This window comes from Oncorhynchus masou, chromosome 23 (assembly GCF_036934945.1).
Source record: "Oncorhynchus masou masou isolate Uvic2021 chromosome 23, UVic_Omas_1.1, whole genome shotgun sequence".
In the NCBI taxonomy this organism is placed as follows: domain Eukaryota; kingdom Metazoa; phylum Chordata; class Actinopteri; order Salmoniformes; family Salmonidae; genus Oncorhynchus; species Oncorhynchus masou.
The window spans coordinates 3,539,938-3,553,033 of NC_088234.1; the positions used below are offsets into that span (position 1 = coordinate 3,539,938).

The 13,096-nt window shown below is 29.2% G+C and overlaps 1 pseudogene; it reads left to right on the top strand.

The window, feature by feature from the left end:
- The window catches only part of LOC135511224 (atrial natriuretic peptide receptor 2-like), a 70,275-nt pseudogene that overhangs the window by 40,306 nt on the left and 16,873 nt on the right, over nucleotides 1-13,096 (top strand).

Here is a 13,096-nt window from a genome sequence, read left to right on the forward strand (position 1 = left end):
GCTGTTAGCCAATCAGCATTCAGGGCTCGAACCACCCAGTTCATAAAAGTAAATAGACGATCTATCACCATGAAAGTGGAAGCTAATGCTAAGGAAGTAATTCCACTGGTACCATAGTATCTCTATGGCAGTGACTGTAGAAGCTAATGCTAAGGAAGTGGTTGGTCTCTCCCCATACAGCCCTCAAGATTCAGGTCAGCTCCAGTACATTCTACCTCCTAGAGGAGATAGGAGGATACCTGCTGCAATGTAGAGGGATGCTGCAAGTCAAGGTGTGTTCTATATACAGGATACATACAGGATATATACAGGATATATAGGATATATACAGGATATATACAGGATATATAGGATATATACAGGATATATACAGGATATATACAGGATATATACAGGACATATACAGGACATATACAGGATATATACAGGATATATACAGGATATATAGAGGATATATACAGGATATATAGAGGATATATACAGGATATAGAGGATATATACAGGATATATACAGGATATAGAGGATATATACAGGATATAGAGGATATATACAGGATATATACAGGATATATACAGGATATATACAGGATATACAGGATATATACAGGATATATACAGGATATATACAGGATATATACAGGATATATACAGGATATATACAGGATATATACAGGATATATACAGGATATATACAGGATATACAGGATATATAGAGGATATATACAGGATATATACAGGATATAGAGGATATATACAGGATATATACAGGATATATACAGGATATATACAGGATATATACAGGATATATACAGGATATAGAGGATATATACAGGATATATACAGGATATATACAGGATATACAGGATATATACAGGATATAGAGGATATATACAGGATATATACAGGATATATACAGGATATATACAGGATATATACAGGATATATACAGGATATATACAGGATATATACAGGATATATACAGGATATACAGGATATACAGGATATATACAGGATACATACAGGATATATACAGGATATAGAGGATATATACAGGATATATACAGGATATATACAGGATATATACAGGAAATAGAGGATATATACAGGATATATACAGGATATATACAGGATATATACAGGATATATAGGATATATACAGGATATATACAGGATATATGCAGGACATACAGGATACATACAGGATATATACAGGATATATACAGGATACATAGAGGATATATACAGGATATATACAGGATATATACAGGATATATACAGGATACATACAGGATATATACAGGATATATACAGGACATACAGGATACATACAGGATACATACAGGATATATACAGGATATATAGGATATATACAGGATATAGAGGATATATACAGGATATATACAGGATATATACAGGATATATACAGGATATAGAGGATATATACAGGATATATACAGGATATATACAGGATATATAGGATTTATACAGGATATAGAGGATATATACAGGATATATACAGGATATATACAGGATATATACAGGATACATACAGGATATATACAGGATATATAGGATATATACAGGATATATACAGGATACATACAGGATATATACAGGATATATACAAGATATATACAGGATATAGAGGATATATACAGGATATATACAGGATATATACAGGATATATACAGGATATATACAGGATATATACAGGATATAGAGGATATATACAGGATATATACAGGATATATACAGGATATATACAGGATATATACAGGATATATACAGGATATATACAGGATATATACAGGATATATACAGGATATATATAGGATATATACAGGATATATAGAGGATATACAGGATATATACAGGATATATACAGGATATACAGGATATATATAGGATATACAGGATATACAGGATATATACAGGATATATACAGGATATATACAGGATATACAGGACATATACAGGACATATACAGGATATATACAGGATATATACAGGATATATACAGGATATATACAGGATATATACAGGATATATACAGGATATACAGGATATATACAGGATATATACAGGATATATACAGGATATATACAGGATATATACAGGATATATACAGGATATATACAGGATATATACAGGATATATATAGGATATATATACAGGATATATATACAGGATACATACAGGATACATACAGGATACATACAGGATACATACAGGATATATATAGGATATATACAGGATATATACAGGATATATACAGGATATATACAGGATACATACAGGATATATACAGGATATACACAGGATATATAGGATATATACAGGATACATACAGGATATATACAGGATATATACAGGATACATACAGGACATATACAGGATATATACAGGATATATACAGGATATACAGGATATATACAGGATATATACAGGATATATAGGATATATACAGGATATATACAGGATACATACAGGATACATACAGGATATATACAGGATACATACAGGATACATACAGGATATATACAGGATATATACAGGATATATACAAGATATATACAGGATATAGAGGATATATACAGGATATATACAGGATATATACAGGATATATACAGGATATATACAGGATATATACAGGATATACAGGATATACAGGATATATACAGGATATAGAGGATATATACAGGATATATACAGGATATATACAGGACATATACAGGATATAGAGGATATATACAGGATATATAGGATATATACAGGATATAGAGGATATATACAGGATATATAGGATACATACAGGATATATACAGGATATATACAGGATACATACAGGATATATACAGGATATATAGGATACATACAGGATATATACAGGATATATACAGGATATATACAGGATATAGAGGATATATACAGGATATATAGGATACATACAAGATATATACAGGATATACAGGATATATACAGGATATCTACAGGATATCTACAGGATATCTACAGGATATATACAGGATATAGAGGATATATACAGGATATATAGAGGATATATACAGGATATATACAGGATATATACAGGATATATACAGGATATATACAGGATATAGAGGATATATACAGGATATATACAGGATACATACAGGATATATACAGGATATATACAGGATATAGAGGATATATACAGGATATATACAGGATATATACAGGATATATACAGGATATAGAGGATATATACAGGATATATACAGGATATAGAGGATATATACAGGATATATACAGGATATATACAGGATATATACAGGATATATACAGGATATATACAGGATATATACAGGATATATACAGGATATAGAGGATATATACAGGATATATACAGGATATAGAGGATATATACAATATATATACAGGATATATACAGGATATATACAGGATATATATAGAGGATATACACAGGATATAGAGGATATATACAGGATATATACAGGATATAGAGGATATATACAGGATATATACAGGATATATACAGGATATAGAGGATATATACAATATATATACAGGATATATACAGGATATATAGGATATATACAGGATATATACAGGATATATAGGATATATACAGGATATATACAGGATATAGAGGATATATACAGGATATATACAGGATATATAGAGGATATATACAGGATATAGAGGATATATACAGGATATATACAGGATATATACAGGATATATACAGGATATATACAGGATATATACAGGATATATACAGGATACATACAGGATATATACAGGATACATACAGGATATAGAGGATATATACAGGATATATACAGGATATATACAGGATATATACAGGATATATACAGGATATATACAGGAAATAGAGGATATATACAGGATATATACAGGATATAGAGGATATATACAGGATATAGAGGATATATACAGGATATAGAGGATATATACAGGATATATACAGGATATATACAGGATATATACAGGATATAGAGGATATATACAGGATATATACAGGATATAGAGGATATATACAGGATATATACAGGATATATACAGGATATATAGAGGATATACACAGGATATAGAGGATATATACAGGATATATACAGGATATATACAGGATATAGAGGATATATACAATATATATACAGGATATATACAGGATATAGAGGATATATACAGGATATATACAGGATATAGAGGATATATACAGGATATATACAGGATATAGAGGATATATAGAGGATATATACAGGATATATACAGGATATATACAGGATATAGAGGATATATACAGGATATATACAGGATATATACAGGATATATACAGGATATATACAGGATATAGAGGATATATACAGGATATAGAGGATATATACAGGATACATACAGGATATATACAGGATACATACAGGATATACAGGATATATACAGGATATATACAGGATATATACAGGATATATACAGGATATATACAGGATATATACAGGATATAGAGGATATATACAGGATATATACAGGATATAGAGGATATATACAGGATATATACAGGATATACAGGATATAGAGGATATATACAGGATATATACAGGATATATACAGGATATAGAGGATATATACAGGATATAGAGGATATATACAGGATATATACAGGATATATACAGGATATATACAGGATATAGAGGATATATAGAGGATATATACAGGATATATACAGGATATATACAGGATATAGAGGATATATACAGGATATATACAGGATATATACAGGATACATACAGGATATAGAGGATATATACAGGATATATACAGGATATATACAGGATATATACAGGATATAGAGGATATATACAGGATATATACAGGATATAGAGGATATATACAGGATATATACAGGATATAGAGGATAGATACAGGATATATAGAGGATATATACAGGATATCTACAGGATATAGAGGATATATACAGGATATATACAGGATATAGAGGATATATACAGGATATATACAGGATATAGAGGATATATACAGGATATATACAGGATATATACAGGATATAGAGGATATATACAGGATATAGAGGATATATACAGGATATATACAGGATATAGAGGATATATACAGGATATAGAGGATATATACAGGATATATACAGGATATATACAGGATACATACAGGATATAGAGGATATATACAGGATATATACAGGATATCTACAGGATATACAGGATATATACAGGATATATACAGGATATATACAGGATATATACAGGATATATACAGGATATATACAGGATATAGAGGATATATACAGGATATATACAGGATATATACAGGATACATACAGGATATAGAGGATATATACAGGATATATACAGGATATAGAGAATATATACAGGATATATACAGGATATATACAGGATATAGAGGATATATACAGGATATATACAGGATATAGAGGATATATACAGGATATAGAGGATATATACAGGATATATAGAGGATATATACAGGATATATACAGGATATATACAGGATATATACAGGATATATACAGGATATATACAGGATACATACAGGATATATACAGGATATATACAGGATATACAGGATATATACAGGATATACACAGGATATATACAGGATATATACAGGATATATACAGGATATAGAGGATATATAAAGGATATATTCAGGATATATAGAGGATATACACAGGATGTAGAGGATATATACAGGATATATACAGGATATAGAGGATATATACAGGATATATACAGGATATATACAGGATATAGAGGATATATACAGGATATATACAGGATATATACAGGATATAGAGGATATATACAGGATATATAGAGGATATACACAGGATATATACAGGATATATACAGGATATAGAGGATATACACAGGCTATATACAGGATATATACAGGATATATACAGGATATAGAGGATATATACAGGATATATACAGGCTATATACAGGATATAGAGGATATATACAGGATATATACAGGATATATACACGATATAGAGGATATATACAGGATATATACAGGATATATACAGGATATATAGAGGATATATACAGGATATATACAGGATATATACAGGATATATACAGGATATATACAGGATATATACAGGATATAGAGGATATATACAGGATATATACAGGATATATACAGGATATATACAGGATATATACAGGATATATACAGGATATATACAGGATATATACAGGATATATACAGGATATATACAGGATATATACAGGATATATACAGGATATACAGGATATACAGGATATATACAGGATATATACAGGATATATACAGGATATAGAGGATATATACAGGATATCTACAGGATATATACAGGATATATACAGGATATAGAGAATATATACAGGATATATACAGGATATATACAGGATATATACAGGATATAGAGGATATATACAGGATATATACAGGATATATACAGGATATATACAGGATATATACAGGATATATACAGGATATAGAGGATATATACAGGATATATACAGGATACATACAGGATATATACAGGATATACAGGATATATACAGGATATATACAGGATATAGAGGATATATACAGGATATATAGGATATATAAAGGATATACTCAGGATATATAGAGGATATACACAGGATGTAGAGGATATATACAGGATATAGAGGATATATACAGGATATAGAGGATATATACAGGATATAGAGGATATATACAGGATATATACAGGATATAGAGGATATATACAGGATATAGAGGATATATACAGGATATAGAGGATATATACAGGATATATACAGGATATAGAGGATATATACAGGATATATACAGGATATAGAGGATATATACAGGATATATACAGGATATATACATGATATATACAGGATATATAGAGGATATACACAGGCTATATACAGGATATATACAGGATATAGAGGATATATACAGGCTATATACAGGATATATACAGGATATAGAGGATATATACAGGATATATACAGGATATATACAGGATATATAGAGGATATATACAGGATATAGAGGATATATACAGGATATATACAGGATATATACAGGATATAGAGGATATATACAGGATATATACAGGATATAGAGGATATATACAGGATATATACAGGATATAGAGGATATATACAGGATATATACAGGATATATAGAGGATATATACAGGATATAGAGGATATATACAGGATATATACAGGATATATACACGATATAGAGGATATATACAGGATATATACAGGATATATACAGGATAGATACAGGATAGAGAGGATATATACAGGATATATACAGGATATATACAGGATATATACAGGATATATACAGGATATAGAGGATATATACAGGATATATACAGGATATATACAGGATATATACAGGATATATACAGGATATATACAGGATATATACAGGATATAGAGGATATATACAGGATATAGAGGATATATACAGGATATATACAGGATATAGAGGATATATACAGGATATATACAGGATATATACACGATATAGAGGATATATACAGGATATATACACGATATAGAGGATATATACAGGATATATACAGGATATATAGGATATATACAGGATATAGAGGATATATACAGGATATATACAGGATATAGAGGATATATACAGGATATATACAGGATATATACACGATATAGAGGATATATACAGGATATATACACGATATAGAGGATATATACAGGATATATACAGGATATATACAGGATATATACAGGATATAGAGGATATATACAGGATATATACAGGATATATACAGGATATATACAGGATATATACAGGATATATACAGGATATATACAGGATATATACAGGATATAGAGGATATATACAGGATATAGAGGATATATACAGGATATAGAGGATATATACAGGATATATACAGGATATAGAGGATATATACAGGATATAGAGGATATATACAGGATATATACAGGATATAGAGGATATATACAGGATATATACAGGATATAGAGGATATATACAGGATATATACAGGATATAGAGGATATATACATGATATATACAGGATATATAGAGGATATACACAGGATATATACAGGATATAGAGGATATATACAGGCTATATACAGGATATATACAGGATATATACAGGATATAGAGGATATATACAGGATATATACAGGCTATATACAGGATATATACAGGCTATATACAGGATATATAGAGGATATATACAGGATATAGAGGATATATACAGGATATATACAGGATATATACAGGATATATACAGGCTATATACAGGATATATACAGGATATATACAGGATATAGAGGATATATACAGGATATATACAGGATATAGAGGATATATACAGGATATATACAGGATATAGAGGATATATACAGGATATATACAGGATATAGAGGATATATACAGGATATATACAGGATATATACAGGATATATACAGGATACATACAGGATATAGAGGATATATACAGGATATATACAGGATATAGAGGATATATACAGGATATACAGGATATATACAGGATATATACAGGATATATACAGGATATAGAGGATATATAAAGGATATATTCAGGATATATAGAGGATATACACAGGATGTAGAGGATATATACAGGATATATACAGGATATAGAGGATATATACAGGATATATACAGGATATATACAGGATATAGAGGATATATACAGGATATATACAGGATATATACAGGATATAGAGGATATATACAGGATATATAGAGGATATACACAGGATATATACAGGATATATACAGGATATATAGAGGATATACACAGGATATATACAGGATATATACAGGATATATACAGGATATATACAGGATATAGAGGATATATACAGGATATATACAGGATATATACAGGATATATACAGGATATATACAGGATATATACAGGATATATACAGGATATATACAGGATATAGAGGATATATACAGGATATAGAGGATATATACAGGATATAGAGGATATATACAGGATATATACAGGATATAGAGGATATATACAGGATATAGAGGATATATACAGGATATATACAGGATATAGAGGATATATACAGGATATATACAGGATATAGAGGATATATACAGGATATATACAGGATATAGAGGATATATACATGATATATACAGGATATATAGAGGATATACACAGGATATATACAGGATATAGAGGATATATACAGGCTATATACAGGATATATACAGGATATATACAGGATATAGAGGATATATACAGGATATATACAGGCTATATACAGGATATATACAGGCTATATACAGGATATAGAGGATATATACAGGATATATACAGGCTATATACAGGATATATACAGGCTATATACAGGATATATACAGGATATATACAGGATATAGAGGATATATACAGGATATATACAGGATATAGAGGATATATACAGGATATATACAGGATATAGAGGATATATACAGGATATATACAGGATATAGAGGATATATACAGGATATATACAGGATATATACAGGATATATACAGGATACATACAGGATATAGAGGATATATACAGGATATATACAGGATATAGAGGATATATACAGGATATACAGGATATATACAGGATATATACAGGATATATACAGGATATAGAGGATATATAAAGGATATATTCAGGATATATAGAGGATATACACAGGATGTAGAGGATATATACAGGATATATACAGGATATAGAGGATATATACAGGATATATACAGGATATATACAGGATATAGAGGATATATACAGGATATATACAGGATATATACAGGATATAGAGGATATATACAGGATATATAGAGGATATACACAGGATATATACAGGATATATACAGGATATAGAGGATATACACAGGCTATATACAGGATATATACAGGATATATACAGGATATAGAGGATATATACAGGATATATACAGGCTATATACAGGATATATACAGGATATAGAGGATATATACAGGATATATACAGGATATATACACGATATAGAGGATATATACAGGATATATACAGGATATATACAGGATATATACAGGATATATACAGGATATAGAGGATATATACAGGATATAGAGGATATATACAGGATATATACAGGATATATACAGGATATATACAGGATATATACAGGATATATACAGGATATAGAGGATATATACAGGATATATACAGGATATATAGAGGATATATACAGGATATATACAGGATATATACAGGATATATACAGGATATATACAGGATATATACAGGATATATACAGGATATATACAGGATATATACAGGATATATACAGGATATAGAGGATATATACAGGATATCTACAGGATATATACAGGATATATACAGGATATAGAGAATATATACAGGATATATACAGGATATATACAGGATATATACAGGATATAGAGGATATATACAGGATATATACAGGATATATACAGGATATATACAGGATATATACAGGATATATACAGGATATAGAGGATATATACAGGATATATACAGGATACATACAGGATATATACAGGATATATACAGGATATACAGGATATATACAGGATATATACAGGATATAGAGGATATATACAGGATATATAGGATATATAAAGGATATACTCAGGATATATAGAGGATATACACAGGATGTAGAGGATATATACAGGATATAGAGGATATACAGGATATAGAGGATATATACAGGATATATACAGGATATAGAGGATATATACAGGATATAGAGGATATATACAGGATATAGAGGATATATACAGGATATATACAGGATATAGAGGATATATACAGGATATATACAGGATATATACAGGATATATACAGGATATAGAGGATATATACAGGATATATACAGGATATATACATGATATATACAGGATATATAGAGGATATACACAGGCTATATACAGGATATATACAGGATATAGAGGATATATACAGGCTATATACAGGATATATACAGGATATAGAGGATATATACAGGATATATACAGGATATATACAGGATATATAGAGGATATATACAGGATATAGAGGATATATACAGGATATATACAGGATATATACAGGATATAGAGGATATATACAGGATATAGAGGATATATACAGGATATATACAGGATATATAGAGGATATATACAGGATATAGAGGATATATACAGGATATAGAGGATATATACAGGATATATACAGGATATATACACGATATAGAGGATATATACAGGATATATACAGGATATATACAGGATATATACAGGATATAGAGGATATATACAGGATATATACAGGATATATACAGGATATATACAGGATATATACAGGATATAGAGGATATATACAGGATATATACAGGATATATACAGGATATATACAGGATATATACAGGATATAGAGGATATATACAGGATATAGAGGATATATACAGGATATAGAGGATATATACAGGATATATACAGGATATAGAGGATATATACAGGATATATACAGGATATATACACGATATAGAGGATATATACAGGATATATACACGATATAGAGGATATATACAGGATATATACAGGATATATAGGATATATACAGGATATAGAGGATATATACAGGATATATACAGGATATAGAGGATATATACAGGATATATACAGGATATATACACGATATAGAGGATATATACAGGATATATACACGATATAGAGGATATATACAGGATATATACAGGATATATACAGGATATATACAGGATATAGAGGATATATACAGGATATATACAGGATATATACAGGATATATACAGGATATATACAGGATATATACAGGATATATACAGGATATATACAGGATATAGAGGATATATACAGGATATAGAGGATATATACAGGATATAGAGGATATATACAGGATATAGAGGATATATACAGGATATATACAGGATATAGAGGATATATACAGGATATAGAGGATATATACAGGATATAGAGGATATATACAGGATATATACAGGATATAGAGGATATATACAGGATATATACAGGATATAGAGGATATATACAGGATATATACAGGATATAGAGGATATATACATGATATATACAGGATATATAGAGGATATACACAGGATATATACAGGATATAGAGGATATATACAGGCTATATACAGGATATATACAGGATATATACAGGATATATAGAGGATATATACAGGATATAGAGGATATATACAGGATATATACAGGATATATACAGGATATATACAGGATATATACAGGATATATACAGGATATATACAGGATATACAGGATATATACAGGATATATACAGGATATAGAGGATATATACAGGATATATACAGGATATAAACAGGATATATACAGGATATAGAGGATATATACAGGATATATACAGGATATATACAGGATATCTACAGGATATATACAGGATATATACAGGATATAGAGGATATATACAGGATATATACAGGATATATACAGGATATAGAGGATATATACAGGATATATACAGGATATATACAGGATATAGAGGATATATACAGGATATATACAGGATATACACAGGATATATACAGGATATACAGGATATACACAGGATATATACAGGATATAGAGGATATATACAGGATATATACAGGATATATACAGGATATATACAGGATATAGAGGATATATACAGGATATATACAGGATATATACAGGATATCTACAGGATATATACAGGATATAGAGGATATATATAGGATATATACAGGATATATACAGGATATAGAGGATATATACAGGATATATACAGGATATATACAGGATATAGAGTATATATACAGGATATATACAGGATATAGAGGATATATACAGGATATACAGGATATATACAGGATATATACAGGATATATACAGGATATAGAGGATATATACAGGATA